This window comes from Medicago truncatula, chromosome 7 (assembly GCF_003473485.1).
Source record: "Medicago truncatula cultivar Jemalong A17 chromosome 7, MtrunA17r5.0-ANR, whole genome shotgun sequence".
In the NCBI taxonomy this organism is placed as follows: domain Eukaryota; kingdom Viridiplantae; phylum Streptophyta; class Magnoliopsida; order Fabales; family Fabaceae; genus Medicago; species Medicago truncatula.
The window spans coordinates 26072580-26082717 of NC_053048.1; the positions used below are offsets into that span (position 1 = coordinate 26072580).

At 34.5% G+C, this 10138-nt stretch overlaps 1 pseudogene; it reads right to left on the bottom strand.

Moving 5' to 3' along the window:
* Positions 1-227: 227 nt before the first annotated feature.
* Positions 228-5057, bottom strand: LOC25498268 (protein SMAX1-LIKE 6-like; annotated as a pseudogene).
* Between the last annotated feature and the right edge of the window lie 5081 nt (positions 5058-10138).

Below are 10138 nucleotides of genomic sequence, written 5' to 3' on the forward strand. Positions count from 1 at the left end.
ATAACGCTCTTCTACTCTCAAAACCCCTTTTGAAACCAATCCTCTTGCTATTATTGTTCACCGCTCTTTTTTAAATAATCTTCCCTCCTTTACTCATGAAGATAATCCAATCAAAATCTCTGAGGTTGTGATTGAAGAAATTCCAAATAATTCTGCTGAAAACCAAACTACTCACACTGAACCACAAAACCCTAAAACTCAAACCACCAAATCCGACCCCATTAAAGCTAAAACTGGAAAAGGAAATCCTCAACAAAATGTGGATCGTGAAGTTCATTGTCACCAATCAATTTTCGTTTGTTTATGAAATTTAGATTAGGAATGACATTTATTGAATTGTTAGCTACACCGATGCTTTGGTTTCTGATGTCTCTAACCATATGTTCAACTTTTATCTTGATACCTCCGCCCCTTACACTTATTATTCTTTTTCCTCATAATAGTTGGAAGGTTCCCTTGTTTGCATCAAACTATTTTGGCAACCTGAGAAAGAAAAAACAAATAGTACATTGTTTACACTAACTTCTCGTCCATGCGTGTAACGACCCAAAATTTGAGAGATTAACTTAGGAAATTCTTAGTGAAAAATATGAACATTTTTTTAAGAAATAATAATAAAAGTAACAGAAAACTCATTGACTTCAAAAAGTTGAAATAAATAAGTTTCTCTTGAATCTTCAGAATAGTAGATCAGAGTTGTTTTACATCAAAATATAAAATTCCTAAGAACAAGGCTTTCCGCCTTTCACTACCCAAAGACACATCCTAGCTGGTCATAACTTTGGACACTTGTGAAAAATCTCACCAAGGCGCACCAAAGGTCCACATATCTCGGAGCCTCCAACTGTAAGTCATTATCATTATCTGATTTTCAAATACGGAAAAAGGTCAACTCCCAAACAAACAAATATACAAGTTATACATATATTTAACAGGTATTTCAAGACAAGCAAATAGTACAAATAATAATATAAACTACACAAATGTCAAGACCCAAGACACCAGTGGACTCGACAAATGAACGACACCTTAAAGTTGACCTATATGCGACACAAATGATCTGGATATCACCTCCCTTATAGGGCAACAAAAGTTCTTCGTAGATAATTGTGGGCTTCAACCAATTATGAACACTCCACCATGGCTCCAAACAATTATGGACACCACATACCCCACGGGTCCCAACCAATTATGGGCACCAAAAGAAGACAACAAGCCTCAACCAATTATGAGCACTCAAAAGGAAACAATAAGCCCCAACCAATTATGGCACTCAAGACTTCGGGTCCCAACCAATTATGAGCACCACGCGACACTGAATGTATGCATGCGACACCTGCTTATTAACTCCACAAAATAGACCACTCACAATGAGTATCCGACTAAATTAATCATTGTCTTAACCACCTGCTAGAGACATTGATTACACCGACAGTAACGTTGACTAACAAAATATGCAAGACCTCAATCCAAGCATGAAACAACAAGTTATACTCACAACGAAGCAATACAAAATCAAGTTCACATAGTATGTAAGCATGATACAATATATAAACATGTTAAAAACATCATCCTTTAAAAAAAACAAGTAAATACATATATAAAATAAAAAATGGAGCGCCCTTTCCCTTACCTTAACAATATAGCAGCTATTAATATTTATACTCATGGTCTTTGCTCCACTGAATCTACACTTGATTATGATAGTTTTCCTAAGGTTTGCTCTAATCTCTCTATTAGCCCTTCATCCTTCTCCGCTATGGTTCTTCCTTTTCTCTCTATACTTCAAAGTGTAGAATCAGCAAAGTGGTGACTAAATAGAAGAGAAGAGGTAACTGATTGTTGTTATTAGTTAAATAACTCTCCCACTAACTCTCTTCCTAGATGAGTGGCACTATACTTGAGGAATGGTAGGTTACACGGTTTTTTTCTTTCTTTCTTATACACATTTCTTTTTCTCTACACTAGTTATCCTATTGTATACCTGTCCCATTTCTTGTTCTATACTATTGGCTGATCATTATACTTAATTAAATTAATACTAACATGAGATAAAGATGAGCAATTCTACACGTGCACACATAAAAATAGTAGGAATAAATAGTTATAGGGTACACTATTTAATAATTAATATAATGAATTTTGGCTATATATACTTTGAAAGAAAAATACAAAATAATATTATCACTCAATAAATTACAAAGGTAAATTATTTTAAAGTCAAATTAAGATAAAATAATTTAGAATAAAAATATGATAAAATACCGGGATCTTACATTCTACCCACCTAAAATAGTTTCGTCCTCAAAACCGACTAAGCAAAGTAGATTTCCCTAATAAATTTGAGGCAAATTACCCGGATGTTACAATGCGAGTCTGTGATTTTTCCTGTCTTGATGGCTTGAGACAGACTGCTTTGAGCTACTATATCTGCTTTATCAACATTTTCAATGAAAACCACAGACAATGGTTTCTTGCAGCACTCATCTACGAGAAAATCAAGGTGAGACTTCCCTCTGAATTTCACATTGCATCCATTCATTTCTTTGGAACTCAGATCCACAAAAGTAAAGTTTTCCCGGCTTCCATACAGTAATTCAGCAAGAGAAACAACAATTTTCTTTTTACCATGCCTATCGGGTCCAACAAAATTCATCCACTTGTCCCCACGCTGATTTAACCCATGGTCTTTAGCACTTTTTGTTGAGCCATAGATTATTGTTTTAATAATAGCCCTTATGGCTTCATCTTGCCATCTTACCGCCTTGGAAAGAGCTTCAAAAAGAATTTTGGGATTTCTAGCGTCATCAGCTTGTCGATAATAGTCAAAAGTTAGGCAGGATGAAGATTGGGACGGACGCATCCTGATAATCTCTTCATCCAAATTAAAGCTTGAAGTAAATCGATTAGGGATTTCCTTTGGAGGCTCCATTGTATATTGAACTGCAGGTTTTGTCAGCTTATTGCTGGTAGGAGAGGTGCATATACCTAAGCCGAGATCTGTGGTTACTGAAGTCACAGATGTGGGAGACAGTTGACTACCATCGGACACACTTGAACTGGACATGTTGCATGATCTTAGGTCACCTGACTCGAGATCTTTTACATTCTGGAACATGAGTTAGATTTGGAATATTTTTCTCCTGCTTTGCCAAGAAGAAAGAGGGAAAGAATTGCTGGATTGTTATGCAGACATCGTTTGAACGCCAACAGGTGCATGAGAGTTGAGATTGATGTATTCTTAGGTGATTTGTCTACGATTTTGCTGCTGTGGTTGTCGGCGTCTTCGTTTTTGTTGTCAGCACAATGAAATCCCACAACAGTAGGACAAGTATTTGCCTTGGGAATTTGCTGATGCAGAACTTGGCATATGTCGTCCAAGTTATTATGTGGCGTACACGATTCACTACTATCCCCCAAAACACCATCATCTTTGGTCTGCACTGAATGAAAGAAAAATGGTTTTTTACACAAACAAAAAGAAAAGGTCTTCACTATTAAAGTATAATAAATCAAAGGATATTGCCACGGTTTTTATACAAATAATTAAACTGAATTTAGTTAATTTAACTGAACCCTACACACCTTAACAGTCAATGTTTTTGTTGTGCCAAATTCTGTAGTCTTCAACCATTGAGGTAAGTTAGATGGGTATGGATCATGAGCTGAAACCGAAAATCTTTCATTTGAAGCACCAAGAACTTCATGTTCACATTTTTCACCAAATTGATTATGATGAGGAACACAACCAAATGAACCATTTAGTGGACCTCTCAAATCGGACTGTGATGAAAAAAACCACCAAGTGGTACAAATGAATCCATTAAGCTGTACAACAAAAAAAACAAAATTGTTTAGACAAAAAGCATAAGAAACTAAATACTCTGTGAAAGATGCAGTCAATTTATTTGTCATTCATAATAACAAAAAATTAGTGATAATCATAGTAATTGGATCACAAAGCTGCAATCCATCTCCAAGCTTATCAATGTTAGCAAGTTAATTACAAGAAAGACGAAATATCAGTATTTCTTATAGCTGCAGTCCAAATTTCATGGAATCAGAAAGTGTAAACGGTTGTCGTCAAACTCAAGTTGCAAAAACAAAGCTTGGATTGAAAGAAGAACCATTAGGGAGGCTGTTGCTTCAAACTCATGCCAAACATAATCTCACATAAATTACACCATAAACAGAAACATTAAAATCCAACATATGATACAATAACAACTAAAGAAACTAACTAAACAAATAAGACACATAAAGACTAAGCTTCAAAATTTGATACTATTAAAAAATAATAAAGGGCAGAGGCTTGTCACAAAGATTTAAGACCAAAGATAAATAAATGAATTTTTTTATTAAAAAAGTAGAAGTAGCAAGCAATTAAAATATTTGGAAGCAGAACATAACAAGAGACATAAACATAGTAAATAAACCATATGATATCATCATATATTCATATCATATATACCTGGACCTGGGTCTCTGATATGATTCAGAAGCCTTAACAAATAGGAAGAATCTGCAAATCCCAATCTTTCTCCACAGAAGGAAACCTACCCAGAAATTTCAAGTAACTTTCATAACTATCATAATGAATCTTCAACAATTTCCCTAATTCTTCAACAAACCCACCATCATCGTTCACAAAAGACTTCAACTCTCCAAAACTCACTATAACACCCGGTCCCACACACTCCTCCGCTATGGCAGCAATCTGCTTTAACTTCAAACTCACCACCTCGCAGTCACCACTCTCTAACTCCTTCCCAATACAAATCACACGCAACCCGGCAAGTTCCAAAGGTAAAACTCCTTCTCTCCGATGAAACGTTGTTATGCGAAGAAGGTGAACGGTCAAGTGATACTGAGAGACAAAGATCAAGTGCGTTGAACTGTAAGCGTGGTGAGTAAGCCGAGTTTCTCCAACGAGAACATGCGTCGCGGAGGATTGAAGAAGATGGAAGGGATAACAAAGCGGATATTGCATGAATCGATGTTGTTTGTGCGTCTATTACTTTTTTTCTAATACACCCATACCCATATATGTGCCTCATACTTCTCAAAAAAATTGCATTTTCTGGAAGTATGAGGCACATATATTAACTAAGCCAAATGAAATTCTTATAAAGCCAAATGACACACCACCACAAATTTTTCTAACAAGGGTATTGAGATTGAAATGTGAAACTCACCAAGTCACTCAAAGAGACAAAGAAAAACAATGTAATTGGGCAGAAAACATCATATGATTCCTTAGACTTCTATCAAGATACTTGTAATATATTAACTAAGCCTGAAAGGAATTGTTCAAAATTCAACTTTGTACCTAAGAAAAATAAACTTCTTTAAGTTTTTTCTTTGAAATAATGAACAATATAATTTTTAGTAAAATTCCCATGGCTCTTTTAAGAAATTGCTTTGAAATTACCTTATTATCAAACCCCGTTCTGAATAAGATAAATAAAAATAATATAATCCAAGCTAAAGCCAGCAACATAGCAATGGTGCCACAATTTCAAACAAGTACAAGACAAAAGCCAGTACAATAATTATAAATTGACAAGGATTGTAATCAGTATGAAGAATCAACATAATAAATTCAAACAAGTAAACATCGAAAATAAACATACTCTCAGCTAGTTGAAACCAAGCTTTCAACGTAATCCTTTGTAAGAACCCACTCTATTTCATAGGTAAGTCTTGATTTCTTTACTCTACTGTTTCTCAAATTATAGAGGATTGGGATTATATTGTCCTTTTTACCCCGCCATGCCAATATCAATGTATCATTATTCTCATAAAGACACAGCGGGAACAAGGAAAGTCGATGATCATATGGCAATTTTGTAAGACTCCAATAACTAATTTTAAGGAGCCGAATCCACGACTCTTGAACTCCAAATTCCTTCATTTGCCATATAATAAAATCAGTTCCATTAAAATCATGAGACAAGCAAAGGGAGTCCAGCAACACAACAAGAGTTGGTTGAACACATGAAACTTTATCAAAACCTCGAGGGGGCAGCAATTGACAGTATGCCTCTGTACTCAAATCAAGCGAAATGATCACAAATTTGTCATTACTAATATGTTTCCAATCAATTTGATGTTCATTATGGAACTCACTTTGAATGCCCAACCAGTTAAGAGTCCCATTCACATGCACGCCATGTTTGATACTACTTTCATGTAATGAATGGGTATGGAAAACAGGAACCATAGGAAAACTTTGAATATTTCTCCAAACTTTATCACCAAAACTAAAAACTCTCACCTCGTTAGTCAACTGAATTATCATAACCAAACGCAAACTTCCAATAACGTTTAAAATTCACCTCATACTGCCGAAGAAACAATATTTTGTCAGACAATGTCCTGGTTGCTGGGTTCCATAAGTAAAGCAAGGTCTCTTCGTAGTTATTGATTGAAAAATAACCGAATAAGCATAGCAATCCGTTGCAGGAACCAACAGGATAGAGGAATCCATAGACGTCCTTCAATCGGAAATTAGGTTTGTTGGCTAGGTTGATGGATTTGTTCTTCAGTAAACGACACAGGGAGAAACCTGCGATGCTGAAATAACTAGAATGTCTGAATAGGATCGAAAAAAGTGCTAGGTGCTTGTTTCTTGCTGATATCTTAAGGTGTAATTTGACAAAAGTGGGATCAGAGATGATGGTTTTCCATGACTTGCAGACACATTTGAAACGCATCAGATATTTCACCGAAAGGAATGATAGGACTTCCATGATTAGTTCGTCAGGGAGGAACACGCGCGAAATTCTAGTTCCACTGAAGGTACGCCGCAACTTAGGTTGATGATGAGCACTCATGAGATGAGAGCTTCGCTTTTTGGATTTTTTCTCACAGAGGATTCATGAGGAAGGAAGAAAGGGATTCGGAGCTTGGTGAGAAGGAAGGGTATGCCTTTGGGAGTAGAAGATTTCTAAACCCTAATAAGTAATACACTCCTTCGATTATTAGCGATTAACAATTCTGCAAATGCAATTTTGTAACTTTAATAAGGTTTTGATGCAGCAAATATACAATTTTTTTTTTTTTTAAGGAATACAACTTTTTTATTTTATTTTATTTTGTTTACCCCTTTCTTTTCTTTTTTCCTGTTAACAATTTTCCATATTTTTTTTTTATCCATGCAACAAGTATAGAACTTTTTAGGCTTAAATAGTAAAATGTCCTTGTAAGTTAGCGCATTTTTTATTTTACTCCTTGCATCTTTTTTTGTTGCGAAACAACTCTTATAATTACTTAACCTTTTGAAATCGGTTCATACAGTCCGTTTCCATAAAAAAAAACATTTGGTGGCTAACAGACGCATACGTGACACTTGATAAGATGGTAACTGGTCTTAGTAGAGGGACTAAAACAAAAAACAAAATTAAAAAACATAATCTTTCCAACTTCTTCCTCTCTGTTTTTTCTCTCTTCTTCATTCCTTCCCTTGAAAATCAAACCCAAATTTAAACCTAAATTTCACATGTAATCCTTAATCAAACCAAATCACTAAAAAAATCAAACCCAAATTCATTCATCTTCTCCAAATTTAAACAAATCCAAATTCCTCAATTTCAATGAAAAATTCATCAAGTCCAAAATTTCTCAAACCCATATTTCAAAGAAAAATAGATCCAAATCTTCCTCCCCAAACCCTTAAGATTCTTCTGAACCCTCATCCATGGTTGACCCATCATTGACAATGAACGGTCAGATAACACTTCTTTCGATTTTGACTCCACATCCGTCATCATCATCAGAACCATCACCCTCATTCATCATCATCATCACCGCCGTTCAACTCCATCCCTCCCTCCTTCAAAATTAATTTCACCTACAACAATAACATATCAAAAAATTCTCAAACTCAGATCACCTCATTAACAACAATAACAAGAACCTTCAAACCCAGATTTGAAAGGATACACGATTTCTTGAGCGAAAACTTAAATCAAAAAATCAAATTTAAGTTTTATGGGTTTGAAAGCAAACAATATATGGGCTTTATGGGTTTCAACCTGTTGGTCTTGAGAGAGAGGAGGAGAAGAAGAGGAATATGTATAACATTGTCTGTGTTGTTTGTAGATGAAAAACATATCCCTTGGATTGAAAAACGTATCTTGTGTTTGTGTTGTCTCTAAGGCACAAAACATGAAGATCTGCTCAGCTCTCTTCTTTTTCTTTTTCTTCCCCTTTTTTATTTAACTTAATTAATCTTTTTCAACCTTTTGCTTTTAAATCACAATCATGAAATTTTAAACATAGAGGTGATGCAAAATTTTAGATCTTTTTGATGGCTTTTTGCTTTTAGGGTGCAAACTATGAGAGGCTGGGTAGGGAAGGAATGAAGAAGAGAGAAAGAAGGTGGAAAAATGAGTTTTAAATTTCAAAATTTGATGATTACGTTTTTTAATTTCATCCCTATGTAAACATGCGTTTTTTGTTTTAATCCCTCTACTAACAACGGTTGTCAACTCTCATGCTTTCTCACAACTATATTAATAATAAATTGTGAAAAGGTGTCATTTCTTGATGGTGGATGCTGATCATTTCCGATATAAGACCTTTTAGGGTTCTTATTCTGTTGACAGTTCAAGTTACTTATTGACAACGCACGGTATAAATTTCAAAACAGACTCAAAGTCATATATGTGAATTTCTTAGTGTTGTTGTCATAACAACAATCACTTCATTATGTTCAGTATAGATATGTATTTCTATAGCTTTTTATCCTTTTTGTATTTAGGGACAACGAAACTTCAATAAGTAATTTCTTCGGTAGACATAGCAGTTGAAACATCTTAAAATTGTTGTTTTTCGAGTTCTAAAAAGTACCTTTTAATAAAATCGAAATCACCACCGAAGATATTACCGGGTTGAGTCGTCCTAATAAAATTGAAACCACCGAAGGGAATACCAGGTTGAGTCACGATCATGTCTCTTTCTTTAAGACGTTTCACGACATTACCCGAGTTTGTGCAAGGTAGACTAAGAACCGTGCGCCTCCAGGATAAAACAGCTCAGTTCACCTGTTCGATTACGTACTGCACCGTAAATAATCGTTCGAGAGATAACACCCTCAAATATGGTACTAACACCACTCTTTAATACTAAAACCAATATGGTATTGTGAACACTCTATTATGGTGCTGAGACCACTAAAATATGGTGTTACCACCATTCTAATTTTTAACTTCTCCAAATATCAATATGATACTTCAACCACTCAAATATGGTGCTACGACCATTCTAACATCTAACTTCTTCATGAATAAAAGAAGAATATATATATGTTTAAGATCATTCTTATTATACCGAAAAGGACTATGATCATAAAATATTATTTATTCTAAAGAGACATAAACAATAGTAGGGACTATGTTTTTAAGACCATTCTTAGTTTTGAAAGGACAATAAACCGAAAAGGGTCTATGGTCTTAAGAACACTCTTAACTCGAAGGGGCAGAAGGAGTAGAAAAAGGAGAATGACTTGTCAACACAAGTCGAAGGAGGGAGAAGAGAGGAAAAGCACATGAAGCATCAACTGTGAATTTCGGTGTATCGAATGTACCGTGTGAACACTCTATTTATAGAGAAAGTTCACAACTAATAAGTGAGAAACTTTGGGAGCAAGTAATTCACGTGTTAGATCTAGTACACAAATATTTCAAATTAAGTATCAAAATATATCATATTGAGTCCAAAAATATATTATTCAGTACAGAAATATATTATTGAATATCAAAATATATTTCAGATCATGCACTAAAATATATTGGATTGCCTACCAAAACATTTCAGATTGTGTTCTGAAATATTCTAGATTACGCTCCAAAATATTTTTAGCAAAACTAAAAAAACACTTTCTAACAATGATTAAATTAATTATTTAATTTATCATTTTCAAATAATAAAATATATATCATTATTTTTTTTCTCTAGTACTTACTTCGTTCACATAATTATACACCCTTATTAGAGGCACACCCCCGCTATATAAACACTACTAATATGTGATTCATTCGATGTGAGATTTCCACTTTTTTTTCCAATTCACACAGCACTAATTCTACCCAACATGGGAATTTGTGTTTACTCTTTTCAATTTTTACATATATTC